Source organism: Lygodium microphyllum, chromosome 22, assembly GCF_053477565.2.
Source record: "Lygodium microphyllum isolate KBCC chromosome 22, Lygodium_microphyllum_v1.1.10, whole genome shotgun sequence".
NCBI classification, from domain to species: domain Eukaryota; kingdom Viridiplantae; phylum Streptophyta; class Polypodiopsida; order Schizaeales; family Lygodiaceae; genus Lygodium; species Lygodium microphyllum.
The window spans coordinates 66,616,277-66,629,918 of NC_141156.1; the positions used below are offsets into that span (position 1 = coordinate 66,616,277).

Here is a 13,642-nt window from a genome sequence, read left to right on the forward strand (position 1 = left end):
GGGCTTGCTGGTTATCCTGAGGATAAGGGGGTAAATGGGAGCATACAAGGTGCCCAATGAAGCGAAGGGATGCCTGCAAAGAGCCTATGAGGGCCGAGGAGAGGCAAGAGATGAAATCTTACATCGGGGGGAAGAAGCCATGGCTGGCATTGAAGCTCCAAGCTCTAGGCCTTCAATTTGGGTAGAAGTAATGCAGGGCCAAGCTCCACGATCAAACTCTGATCCAAAGCTCTAATACCAGTTGAAAGGGATGCAATGGCAGTGGAGAAGGAGAAGAGAAAGACGCGAGAGAGAAGAGCACACACAATGTAGGTGCTGTCAAGAATGATATATATGATAGCCTTATTGCACTATCTCATATATATGAATAAAGAATATGGGTGGTCATTATATACGAGCATGCCCAAGGGCCTTTTATCCCAACAATGGCAAATACATGGCAGAGGTCTATGATGACAAGTTGCCATGGGGATAAAGGAATGTTTTCTAGAAGATGATATTAGGGCTGAATGCTTTGTTTGTGCTTGTTTTCTAAATGGATTAATTAAAGAAAGGATATTTTGCACGGGTGGATCATCTCCAAGATCGCACCGCAAGTTAACCCGAAAAGGGCATTACTCAATTCACGAGCCGAAGGTCGAGTGGTGAAAAGGCCAAACATGGAAATCGTGTTTCACTCTTAGGCCTCTAGGGGTTAGGTGGAGCTCTGGACACCCCTTGCATAGTCCGAAACAGAGGTGAAGACTACTGTGAGTCCAATGTCTGAGACGTTGGAAGATCCTATTCTAGATAAATGATGGAAATTATGGTGCCATGTGATTTAGACCGGGAACTTTTGCAAGGCAAACAGAAAATATAATTTCTCATGTATGGGCAAGAGGCAAATATTAACTTGAAGATAAGTTAAGGAACTTGTTTGTTAAAAAGGTTGCTTGCTCTATTTTCGTGTTAGTGCTGTAAATTACGCGAACGAACCCTGTTCCCTAAAATGCTTAATTGAGGAAGGTGATTTTGAATGTCACATATAAATGTAATAGGATCTAATTAGAACACTAAAGCTATCAAGGGAAGCGGGTGGGCAGAACCCCTGACGGGTTTATCTTATGGCAAGGTAGTCCCAAAAAATTGGAAGGCTTCTCACAAGGTTTTGCTGACATCGACCCCTAGAAATTGTTAGGTTAGAACCTTGATTCATGCCGTTTTAGGGGACCGGAATGGGACTATGGCCTACGGGCAGAGAGATTGATTATCGCATCCCTCTCGTTTCCCATTCTCTTTGAACCAAGTGCGGCATGAATCTACTTTGGTTTGGGTATCTCTGCGTAAAGTAGGATGTCCAGGACTTGACGCTAGAATGCTGTCAGTAGACTTTGACCACTAGAGACTCAAGTTTAAGGTCGATCCTAATGGGTTCGCCACGAACGTTCTATTGCGAGGCGAACTTGAGAAACCCTAGGCGATAAACCCCATGACATTCCATGAGAGTGTCGGACGACGTCAGTTAGACTCGTCTGTCACCACTAATAAACGGGTACATTATTGATATTTGTTGGTTTCAAGGTTATTGATTTTATCATTTTAAAGTTAATTTAGGTTAATTTTTACACGTTCAACTACCCATTGTTTTTTATTTCTCATTTTTTTCTAATTATTGGGACCTTTTCAATCTTAACTATGACGTTTAATATTTCATTGCTACTTTTTTTAGCTTTCAACTTTTAGCTCTTGTATAAAAAGCCAAAAAAATAATAAAATAAATTAACAAGAGAGAGACCCGACGATCAACACATCAACCTGCAAGCAAAAGATGCAAGAAAGATACCTGGCGATCGAGTCACTCACGTGCAAGGAAGAGACACAGTCACGTTGTGACTTTCCCTTCTATGCTTACGCTCAATACCTCGTCTTTCTCACACATTTGCTTAATATATCTTAATCTTAATTAAGGATTAATTAGTCATGGCACATCGATTTCTAACTCCGCTCTAGCACTCTCTCTCTCTCTCTCTCTCTACAGAATGATCGCGATCAACCTCCAGAGGTGCACGATGAAAGCGGACTTGAAACCAGACTCGAAGGTATTTACACAAAAAGTAAAAGTATGTGTGACCTTATCCTGTCGGATCAGGTCAACCAGATTGCACTTATTACTTGCAAAATGGCGGTTGTGGCTTTGGTGCAAACTTCCAGTTCAACCGTCCTCCTCCCCCTAAGTAGGTAAGGACTTAACTCCAATATGTGCTCTTGTAGGCAAATGCCAGAACATCAGGTGGTTATAGTGGTTTTTTAAAATGTATCAAACAGGAAATGTTGGCATTTGTCCCTCAAAAGAAACTAGGAAGCCAAAAGGAGGATCTTTTAAATTGGATTCAAGTACACCATTCAAGTCAGTGAGATTAGTAGCTGTCTCGTAATTATAATGGTCATAGCTATACTGGTTTGTCTTTGTGTAGTCTGTTAAATTAGATTCAAATATCTCGTTCAAGTCAATGAGATTAGCCACTTCATTGTGCGAGTCGACCCAACCAATTGGCGTTTACACCTAGTGAGAAGTCCCTTCCTCAGGAAATTAAAATTATCCATCTCAAGAGCAGGTTTTGAATCTTACGACATAGACCCAAGATGGTTCTTCCCTTCTCTAGTGATGCTAACCTTGGGTAATCTGCCAACCAAATTCAACATGATTTACATGCTTGTAGGTTGCACTCTCTAAAGCTAGGGATGGCTTCCTTGGCCTTGATAAATTCCTTGGTCATGATTTAGATTGCAAGAAGGTCCACCTTGATCGGGCCATGATCCTTGATCACAAGCTGAAAAAAACGAGTCTTTGAGAAACATTAAGAGAGGATTATGGCATCATAGAGGTGCATCATGATCAGAAAGGGCAGTGTGTCGATTTAGTGAGTTTTGTTAGGTTAGTAGGCCACAAGGAGGTTGCCATCAACATGTATTAGAAGGCACTTTGGAGCAGCAAGCATTCATTAGCTTGAAGGTCTGAAGCAAGTAGAAAGTCTCTAAGACATTCTTAGCAATAGTGAAAATGAATTTGGAATGAATTACATGTCTATTCATTTGTTTTGGGAATCCACTAATACAGGAATTTTCTTGGGTATCCATGTCTTACTTTTGCCAAAAGCAGACATCTAGAGAGTGAATAGCACCATTCATGAAATTGCAAGAAATTACAAGAGATGAACTCTATGAGCAGAAAATTGCAGCAATGCAAGTATAGGTATGCTGTAGGTAGGGCATTGTAGAAGAGGGAGACCATTGTAAAGCAAGAGGCTTGCTGTCATGAGTGAAAAGCAGGATACCTGAAATGTAGCATTGTTAACGAGTTGCAATTTGTGGATTGGATTAGCAATAGTAGAATGCAAAAGGCTTTTGTATGAGTAGAAGGAAGCTTGTGCTAGAGTAAGAGGGCTTGTTTTCTTAGGTGAAAAAACATAGTGAAGTCCAAATAGTATAGGAGTGGACAATGCATGAAATTGCAAGTCATTAGTAGGAGCTGATCTGGATACATAAACTAGTTGCAGGTCTGAGTCAAAATAGGCTAAATTATGTATAAAAATGTGTATAATGTGTAGATGAATAATCAACAAGTAGATGAACAGCTTAAAGGTAGTCAATGTGAGGAATGATGCATACTAGCCATGTGAATCATTGGGTCACAGTGTTCATTGTTGACCAACAAATGGGTGAGAAATTGTTACTATTGCCCACATTCATTCGTAGTGGATGCTCTTCCTTAACTAGTCAAGGATCTCATGTGTAGATAATATATAGATTGTGTTCAGTAAGGCATTTTGGTATCATACCTTGTGCTAATCATCAGGACTTCACTTAAGAGTAGTTTTAATTGCCCATATGTTAGGCATCGAAAGTGGAAACAATGAGTCTCCACTCATGAAAACACCAATTGCAGTGCTATGCCAAGAACTTATGCAATGGCTAGTGATAGTAGGTCAATCCCTTAGTGTATGCTGTGCCAAGAACTAGTGGAATGGCGAGAGATAGTAAGTCAATCCCTCAGTAAAACATGTACAAAGTGGACACAAGTTAGCTGTGTCTACAACACCATTCAGAGAGCTCATATATTGAATCTCCAGATTTTGAGACAATGTGACCAGCATACCTTTACACATGGAATAGTTAATGTGGGTTTTGGGCATGCATGGTTGTGGCTGATCACATGGCTGTGCAGCAGACTGCTGCATATACAATTAGGTGGTTGGATTGTGGATTATGTATGCATTTGTGTTGGCAAAAGGCCATTGGATCAGTGCATAGTTGATGAGCCTTGATGCGGTTGCAAACATCGTCAACATCCAGAGCAATTGCTTGCACTCTTGACCCTTCGTGGTAGTTGCATTTTGGTTGCCATGCTAGTGTCATCATTCCTCACTATGTTTTGGATTAAAGAGCTCCTACTCAGATATCATTCAAATTTTGTTTAAGTATTGAGGCTTCCTCTTGGACTCAAACAATCCTTGGCTGGTTTTCCTATTAATTCTTGATGTTATGCACCCCACCTCCCCAGATGATGTTCAGTGAACTATGCTTGATTAACACAAATGAAGTAATGATTGCATATTGACAATATTAGTATGACATGCCACAATTATGATAGTACCCTAGGAAGTAGGTTGGCTTGATTTGGATCACTTCATTTAGCCCATGGTCAAATAGACACATGCAATGTTTGCAAAATAGAGGATTTTCTAATACAGCAATTGTTGTTAGTTCTCAATACATGCAAATTGACAAGCAAATCATTTCTGTTAAGATGGTTTTCACAATGCAATGATTCCCAAATGAATTATATGTCTGCAACTATCCTAGAGGGATATTTGAACATCTTTATTTTATATATTGTTAGGTTTTTGGATAAGGTTGTAACTATTACACTAACACACATCTATAGGACCTATTAGAAACAGTGACTGCCATTCTAGTTGTTAATCAGCATAAGCATTTCAAAGAAACACCCCACCATCCTACACACTTCTTTTGCAATAATGAGGGCCCAGAAAAACATGGGAGCCAATGTAGCTTCTGTCAATCTTCTTCTTTCCATTTTGGCACTTTGTATATTTGATTTGACCACATTAGGGGAAATGGGAATGGCAATTTCCATCATGACAATGTCATTGCAATTAGATATAATATCGCACTTGAAGAGGAAGGTTATGTGAAGATAAGGTTTGGCAAGCAAAGATAAGATTGGAATGCAACTAAGCTCTCTTTTGGAGTGTTGAGGATCATTTACCAGGTCTCATTTCAATTTGAGTCCATGTTTAAGAGATATATGACATTTGATTATCGATTGTTTCCTCTCTCTCTCTCTCTCACACACACACACACACACACACACACACACACACACACATTTTCACTGTATCAGCTACATTTGGTTATGGTGGTTGCATGAGGGGGGAGCTCAATGGACATCAATGATATCTCAGCCTTCATTTTTGAAGGTCTAAAACACTCAGCTAGAGAAGTTGTGACAATGTTCCCTTGTGGTAACCATAACCGATTGGTTGAGTTGGAGCACCAAACCATTGTTGTTGTTGACAACCCTGGATGATTAATGAAGGGTCTAGTTGAGTGCAGAGCCCATCTTCAGTAGATTTGGCACCTGGCGAGTTTCTGTCAAAAGAGGCAAATATCTGCCGTCAAGGGGGTTTGTGAATAGCCACTAACCATTGGAATTATCGAACAAGAATCACAAGATAGGAGAAAATGAGAATTGAGACCAATGAAAGACATTGTATTACAAGTGAATAATCTTCCATTTTACCGGAATTTGGTTAGGCAAGAGCCTATGTAGGTTTTACAATTCAAGATCTTATACGAGAACTCTAATACAAAAGAAGCCTGTTTTTGGGCAAGCCTTTCCGGGCATTTAAGGCACCAATACTCTGTGCAAAGACTCAATAACTCTGAATACTCTTCTCTCTTCAATCGCCTAGAATTCGCATGTTCTTCTCTTCATGTATTTTTAACCAGTCCACTCCAATTCAGGCCCTGTTTTCTATGATTTTGTTGTTTACAAGTATTTACATTTAGCATTCTGAACCCAAGCTTTCCATCTGCATTACTTGTGTTATGCTTTTCAGTAATCAATGGCTAAGAATCACTGTACTCAGATTCATTCAAATCTGTCTAGATATCTGAATTGCATTCCCCTGCTTTGCTTTTCATGTCACATACAACTCATAGCTTCTATCTTTCCATGCTTTTGATGCTTTGTAAAAGGGATTCATTGCTGATAATCTTGCTGAGTATGGCGCCTGCGAGTGTGGGTCAACAGTGCTAAATTCGGTGCAAATCAAGGATAGGTTCTGGAATATCATGACAGTCACAACAGCAAGCTTTGTATGCTTTTGAGCTTTGGCTTTAAGCCACTTAACAATGAGTTCTTTCATGGGCATCCCTCCTACCAATGGGCACTCAAACATGGGCAGCCACTTGCATTTAGCCATTTCACAATGGAGATGAGGTTTGAACCAGTTCAGCCCTCTTTGGTAAGACCTATTCACACTGCAAATAGTCTTCTTCATTTTGGGTTTGGATATTTTGATCATAATCTTCATGTTTATGAGACACAGTCTTTCTCATACGGGTTCTTAACAATAAATCCTTGGGTTCTTGTCTTTGCACACAAAAATGGTAAGTCATGGGTACTACTCGGAATACATAAATGCGGGAATACATACGAACATATTAGACAAAAAAACACAAGATAAATAGTGTTATCTAATCACGCACTAAAGTCTTGACACACAGTCTCTCTTCTGAGGTTTATGTGTATGGACATGTAGCACTGCGGCATCCATCCCCTCTAAACCCACACATTCTCCGAATGGGCCAACAATGTAGTCCATCTAGATCGAAAACCCATATATGGGTTTTGCAAGGTATTGTGCTTTGGATCATGTTGCGTTGGAGGATCTAAAATCCAAACTTTTGTCTTCATTACATAGCAAGTCCAATCACTCCTACCCAGATCCTAAGGCATCAAGAGCTCGGTCTTCTCATCCTCTATGTATTCCTCTACATCTAATGATAGCCAGGATCATATGGTATTTCAAGCTCAAGCTCGTATGTTAATGCATATTCCTTATCCTCATCTTCATTAGCAAATTGCTCATCTTCCACTAGTTCTCCTATATATTTGCCTCTTCTATATTTCTTATCTCACATATCTTGAACCTCCTCTCTTTGTTGGGTATCCTTAGGTAAGCCTCAATCATCTTTGACAAAGTATATGTCTCATACAAGCATTTACATCCGTCGGACTCAGTATCGTCCTATCTAGAAAATTGTCCTACAGGATTACCCCATAGAAAACTGCTCGTATCTTTTGATGGCAAACTCAGATGGCCAAGCTTTCAAAAGCAAATTTGTTGCCTTAGTCGCGAGCTACAACTTTATTGAAGACCCCAGAACCAAACTTTGAAGGTATTAGTTTCTAAAACCTTCTGCGCAGCCTGCAACTGTTCTTTAAAGCATACAGTCCTAGCTTGATATCGTCCTTTTCGTCTCTATATCTCTTGCATATGATCTTGGATGGTCATCAAACTTTGTAGGCCTCTTCCCCAGGTATCAAACCCCATTCTGAATGCATTGGTCTTCATTAATCCTCTCCCAATTAAAGCAGCTTTAAATGTCTTCAATTCAGCCCTTCCTGTCCATTGTAGTCACCTACAGCCATATCGGCCTTGTGGGTCTAGCAACCATAGCATACTCGGCCAATCGATCATGCATGCAACCCAAATACTGTATCTTGGATCAAATGGCAAAACACCAATCATATCATGCTTTGTAGACACTCTTGAATCATACTCTTGTATGCATACTTTTCCTCGATGTTCTTGCATGTCCTGCAAGAACACAGACAAAATCTTTGACGAAGTATCTTCATCCCCTCTAGTCTCTCAATTTATACTAAATTCCAGAATATCTTCTTTGCTCTACTCTCTATCTTTTGCATCTTGATCCTCAATCAAGTTATGTGAAGATAAGAGGTTTGGCAAGCAAAAATGAAGATTAGAATGCAGCTAAGGTCTCTTTTGGAGAGTTGAGGATCGTTTGCTGGCTCTCATTTCAGATTGAGTCCATGTTTAAGAGATCTATGACATTTGATCATCGATTGTTTCTTCTCTCTCTCTCTCTCTCTCTCTCATTTTTACTGTAGCAGCTGCATTTGGTTATCGTGGTTGCATGAGTGAGGGAGCTCTTTGGACATAAGAGATATCTCAGTCTTCATTTTTGAAGGTCTTAAACACTAGCTAGAGAAGTTGTGACAATGTTCCCTTGTGGTAGCCATAACCAGCTGGTTGAGTTGGAGCACGAAACCATTGTTGGTGTTGTAGCTCTTGTGGCTGCTCTGAAAACTTGGAGACCTTCTTGGAACTTCCAAAGACCTATGAATTAAGCTATTGTCTTGGGATGTGTTGCTGCCTTTGAAATTCAAGTCGATGATGAGTAAGTTGCTGCAATTGTTGGAATGATTGTTGATGAACAGACTTATGATATTGTTTTGTCAAAGTTTGTGGTGGGTGCCACATTTGATAAAGGTGAGCTATTCGTGGTTGTTGCTGCATACCAAAGCGATTAGCTTGACTAAATGGCAGCCTGTTGTAGTCCAACATGTTGACTAGATGCATGTGCTTACTGACTCAAAGATGATTGATGAAAGGACTCAAAAACATAAATCTTACTGAAACAGCTAGCTACAGTTTCAATGTCCTAAACACATTGTATATTTTGTTGTTGGTTGTACATCACTGATAGCATGCAGCAGTCCCAAGGCTACAAATGTACGAACTGATCGGCATTGCAAAATTGTGTGTTCTTTTGATCTAGAAGTGAGTGCCATTGACCCAATCAATACACTAGAAGGTTTGCTGAGAACAACTTTGCCATAGGTGTGCATTGACAATGTGGGTGGGACCCACACTACACAGAAAGTAGTGGCAATGATCAATCTTTTTACTCGGACATTTATCTTTCTTTGCTCCTGCAAAAGAGGGTTCAAGAGAAGATCCTCAACATGCTGAGAACCGTGGATGATTAATGAATGGCCTAGCCGAGTGTGGAGCCCATCTTCAGTAGATTTGGCTTCTGACGAGTTTCTATTAAATGAGGCAAATCTCTGTCGTCAAGGGGGTTTGCGAGAAAATGAGAATTGATACCAATGAGATGCATTGTATTACAAGTGAATAATCTTCCGTTTTATGGGAATTTGGATAGGCAAGAGCCTAGGTAGGTTTTACAATTCAAGATCTCATGCTAGAACTCTAATACAAGGAAGCGCGTTTCTGGGTAAGCCTTGTTGGGTGTTTAATGCACCCGTACTCTTTGCAAAGACTCAATAACTTTGAATACTCTCTCTCTTCAATCGCCCAGGATTTGCATATTCTTCTCTAAATGTATTTATAACCAGTCCACTCCAATTCAGGCCCTGTTTTCCATGATTTTGTGTTCTAAGTATTTGCATTTAGCATCTAAACTCAAGCTTTGCATCTGCATTGCTTGTGTTATGCTTTTCAGTATTCAATGGCTAAGAATCACTTTACTCAGATTCATTCAGATCTGTCCAGATATGTGGACTGCATACCTCTGCTTTGCTTTTCATGTCACATACAACTGTTAGCTTTTATCTTTCCATGCTTTTGATGCTTTGTAAAAGTGATTCATTGCTGATAATCTTGTTGAGTATGGTGCCTGTGAATGTGGGTTAGCAGCGCTAAATTTGGTGCAAATCAAGGATAGAGGTCTAGAATACCATGACAGCCACAACAACATGTTTTGTATGCTTTTGAGCTTTGGCTTTAAGCCACTTAACAATGAGCTCTTTCTTGGGAATCCCTCCTACCAATTGGTACTCACTTAAACATGGGCAGCCACTTGCATTTAGCCATTTTACACTAGAGATGAGGTTTGAACTAGTTCAGCCCTCTTTAGAAAGACCTATTCACACTGCAAATAGGCTTCTTCATTTTGGGTTTGGATTTTTTAATCATAATCTTCATGCTTATGAGACACAATCTTTCTCATACGGGTTCTTCATAGTAAATCCTTGGGTTCTTATCGTTAACACACATGCATGAAAATAAAGTAACATGCACACAAAAATGGTAAGTCAGTACTACCTGGAATACTTAAATGCGGGAATACACACAAACATATTGGACGGGAAAAACACAAGACGAATAGTGCTATCTAATCACACACTAAAATCTTGACACACGGTCTTTCTTCTGAGAATTATGTGTGTGAATGTGCAGCACCGCGACATCCAATCCCTCTGAACCCACACATCCTTCGGATGGGCCAAGAGTGTAGTCCACTTGGATCAAAAACCCATATATGCGTTTCCCAAGGTATTATGCTTTGGATCTTCCCCAATCGTGCTACTGTTGGTGGATGTTTTGGAGACTTCAGCAGGCAGATGGAGCGCAACAAGGAGAGATTGGGCCTCCTTTTCATTGGGCTCGAGACACACTCCATGATTCAAGGATTGAGAGGGTCCCTGAGGAGTGGTAACTGTAAGATGGTCTGCGGTAGTCTTAGAGGAACCAGACACATACTATCGAGCTTGTTTGTACTAACTATTGTTTGATGACCTATGCCATACAAGATAGGGAGTCCACCTCCGTGAAGGAGGCTTTTCAGTCACAACATTGGAAGAAGTCTATGGAGCAAGAGTTGAATACTATTGAGCGGAATGGCACTTGGGATCTTGTGTCTCGGCCTGTTCATAGAAAGATGATTGGTGTGAAATGGGTTATCAAGACCAAATATCACAATGATGGTACTTTGGATAAGCACAAGGCATGACTCGTTTGCAAAGGGTTTTTCATAGTGGCTAGTGGTGGATTTCCATTACACCTTTGCACCTACAATTCGGATAGCTACCATTAGAGCTGTACTTGCCTTAGCCAGCCATAGAAGATGGTCATTTTATCAGTTTATTGTGAGTTTGACTTCATGATTGGTGAGTTGAAGGAGGAGATCTATGTTGACCAACCTCTTGGATTTTTCTCATCAGATGGATAGGTGTATAGGTTGAAGAAGGCCCTTTATGGCCTCAAACAAGCTCTTTGTGCTTGGAACGAGAAGATAGAATCTTTCCTCCAGGAGAAGTTGGGATATCGGTGCTCCAAAGCCGATCCGTAGCTTTATTTACACCCTGTGATGGAGTTTGTGTGTTGTTTGTCCTTTATGTGGACAACTTGATTGTGAGAGGTGACCATGCCTAGATGGTTCAGCAAACGAACTCCATTTCTTTCCTAGGCCATGAGAACTATTAGACTTCGAGGGGGATCTTCATCTCCCAATAGCGATACATGCAAGAGCTCTTGACTACATTTGAGATAGAGAGATGCAAGTATATTTTGACTCCTGTGGATCCAAACTGGAACGCCATAGCCCATGTATATTCTCCTTTGGCGGATGCTACCTATCAAAAGATGATGTACCAACGAGACAGTAGGGTTTGCGGGGAGGAACACAGAGTGAACTAGGCAAAAACATGAAGAAGAGAAGAGAAGAGAAGAGAAGAGAGAAGAAATTTATGAATGGAATGATGAAATTCTGAATCATGGAGTGAATGTGATACAAGGGAACAGGGGTGCCATAGTACAAGGAAGATGATGAAGACAGCCATGAACCAGGAAACACAATGTCCTCCTGAAGGGGTGTGAGGGTAGTGGAGAGGCTAGAGAGAAGATGTGACAGACTAAATGAATTAGCCATAAGGAATGAATGAGAGAGTGGCCTATAAATAGGCACAATCAATCTAGGATGGCACCCCTTTTAGGGATGCAAACCCTAAACGCAAACCCTAAATGCAAAACGCAAAAACGCGAAAATGCAAACTATGGGTGAAGGGTTTCTCAACACCCCCTCTTAGGCCCAAAAAGGGGAACAAGAGCAAAGTGAGGTGGAGATGCAATGCTACATGTTGAAGAATGCTTATGCAGCAGACAGTGGCCACTTGGACAGTGTCCCTCATGGGGAAATTATTCACTTGCCCAAGCACCCTAGTATAAAGATGATGAAAATATGCAATGCATAGGAGGAATGCCTGACTTTGTGTGGTGGGGAGAACCATAAGGATATGCCTGTACTTGATCTCGGGAGGTGGCTCCATGCTAACCAAGGGACAAAGAAGATCCACCTTGTTATCTGAGAATAACACTTGAAAGGAGACCTTTGAAGAGAGTTAGGAGTCTGGATGAGCTTTAGAATCCAAAACTCAACCTCGGGAGAGAAGCCACTAGCTCCGTGACTCCATGCTAGAAGGAATACGAAGGCCTAGCCACCAAGTCACTGCTAAAGACCCAAGGGCCCCGATCTAGGTAGATCCTCTAGATCCTTGGTATGAGTAGAGGAAATGATTGCTCAAAGGAGAGCCACTCCTCGAATGTGAAAGGTGGTGGTGTGTGAAGAACTTCATGGCACATAGGGTCCTGTCAGCAGAGTATTTGTCAGCTCATGTGTGAGTCTGAGCTTGATCTGAGCTGGGCATTTTTATTAGGTATTTTAGGTATTTTTCTGGTGTGGCATTTTATGCCAGTGGAGCATTTTATGCACCAGTCGGCCAGCATTAATGCTCCCCACTTTTTCAGCCTATTTATACTCAGTGGCTCCTCCTCAGTCAGTCACTTCATTTCACCATCTGCAGACTCTGTGGAGAGAGGAGCCAGTGCCAGTGCCCACGCAGCCAGTGACTCGCTGTTGTATGCGACTGTCTCGTGTTCAGATATATGGATTCCATTTCCTGTGCATACATCTGAGTTCTCATCTGTATCGTGTTATTTTCTTTTCTCTTTTTGTCTTGTGTTTCAGCAGTTTATTTCAACACATGTTTATGCTTCCACCGCTGCTCCACTTCTGACATGGTATCAGTTTTCAGGATTTGTGTTTCTGCTGTGTTTTCTTGCTGATTTCAGGACTGTTTTTACCCCTGCTGATCAGACGACTGCTGTCGCAGCCAGGCGACCTGTTTTAGGGCTGTTTTGAGCCTGCGTTTTTTGCAGTTTTGCCATCACCTGCTGCCTCCGCACCCTCTGCTGCCTACGCACCCTCTGCTGCCTGCGTTTTTCATCTGCAACTGCTGGCGACAGTTTTCTACCTGTTTTTCTGCAGTTTACAGTCTGCATTTTGCTGATTCAGCATCTCTCGTGGCTGGGTGACTGTTCCTTCAGGCCGTTTTTGCTGTTTTTGGCAGTTTTTGACTGATTTTTTGACTTTCTGCAGCAGATTTTGTCTTCTATTGATCAGATTTTGGGTTATCTTGCATGTGAACTCTCATTTTCTGTAGTCTGTGCTTGTGTTTTGGCTGTGTTTCCTCTCTAAGTTCCATCTCTTCTCTACTTCTCTTCTTATCCTCTCCATATGGCTCCTCCGTGCACTTCCACTGATGATAAGTTACATGGACCTAATTATCTCACATGGAGTGTTGTCATGAAAGCTTGGTTTGTGCAGACGCGGCTATGGTACATCGTCTGTGGAGCTATTGGTCGACCTCTCCGTCCTTTTCCTCTTCCTGAAGACTTTGATGAGGACAACCATGATGCATCCTTGAGATTACAGGGGCGGCTTCTGGCACATTATGGAGGTGAGG

General features: G+C 41.2%; 1 long non-coding RNA gene across 3 annotated transcripts in view; it reads left to right on the forward strand.

Moving 5' to 3' along the window:
• Nucleotides 1-1,773: 1,773 nt before the first annotated feature.
• Nucleotides 1,774-13,642, forward strand: part of LOC148017248 (uncharacterized) — a 37,666-nt gene continuing 25,797 nt past the window's right edge. Inside the window, exons 1-3 of one of the 3 annotated variants that reach the window (XR_015687866.1) lie at nucleotides 1,774-1,865; nucleotides 2,018-2,217; nucleotides 6,262-6,968. This is a non-coding gene — a long non-coding RNA (uncharacterized LOC148017248). Of the gene's footprint in view, nucleotides 2,218-6,261; nucleotides 6,969-8,802; nucleotides 9,132-13,642 lie in introns of those variants that run through there. The other 2 variants (XR_015687865.1, XR_015687864.1) reach the window with 2 other exon arrangements.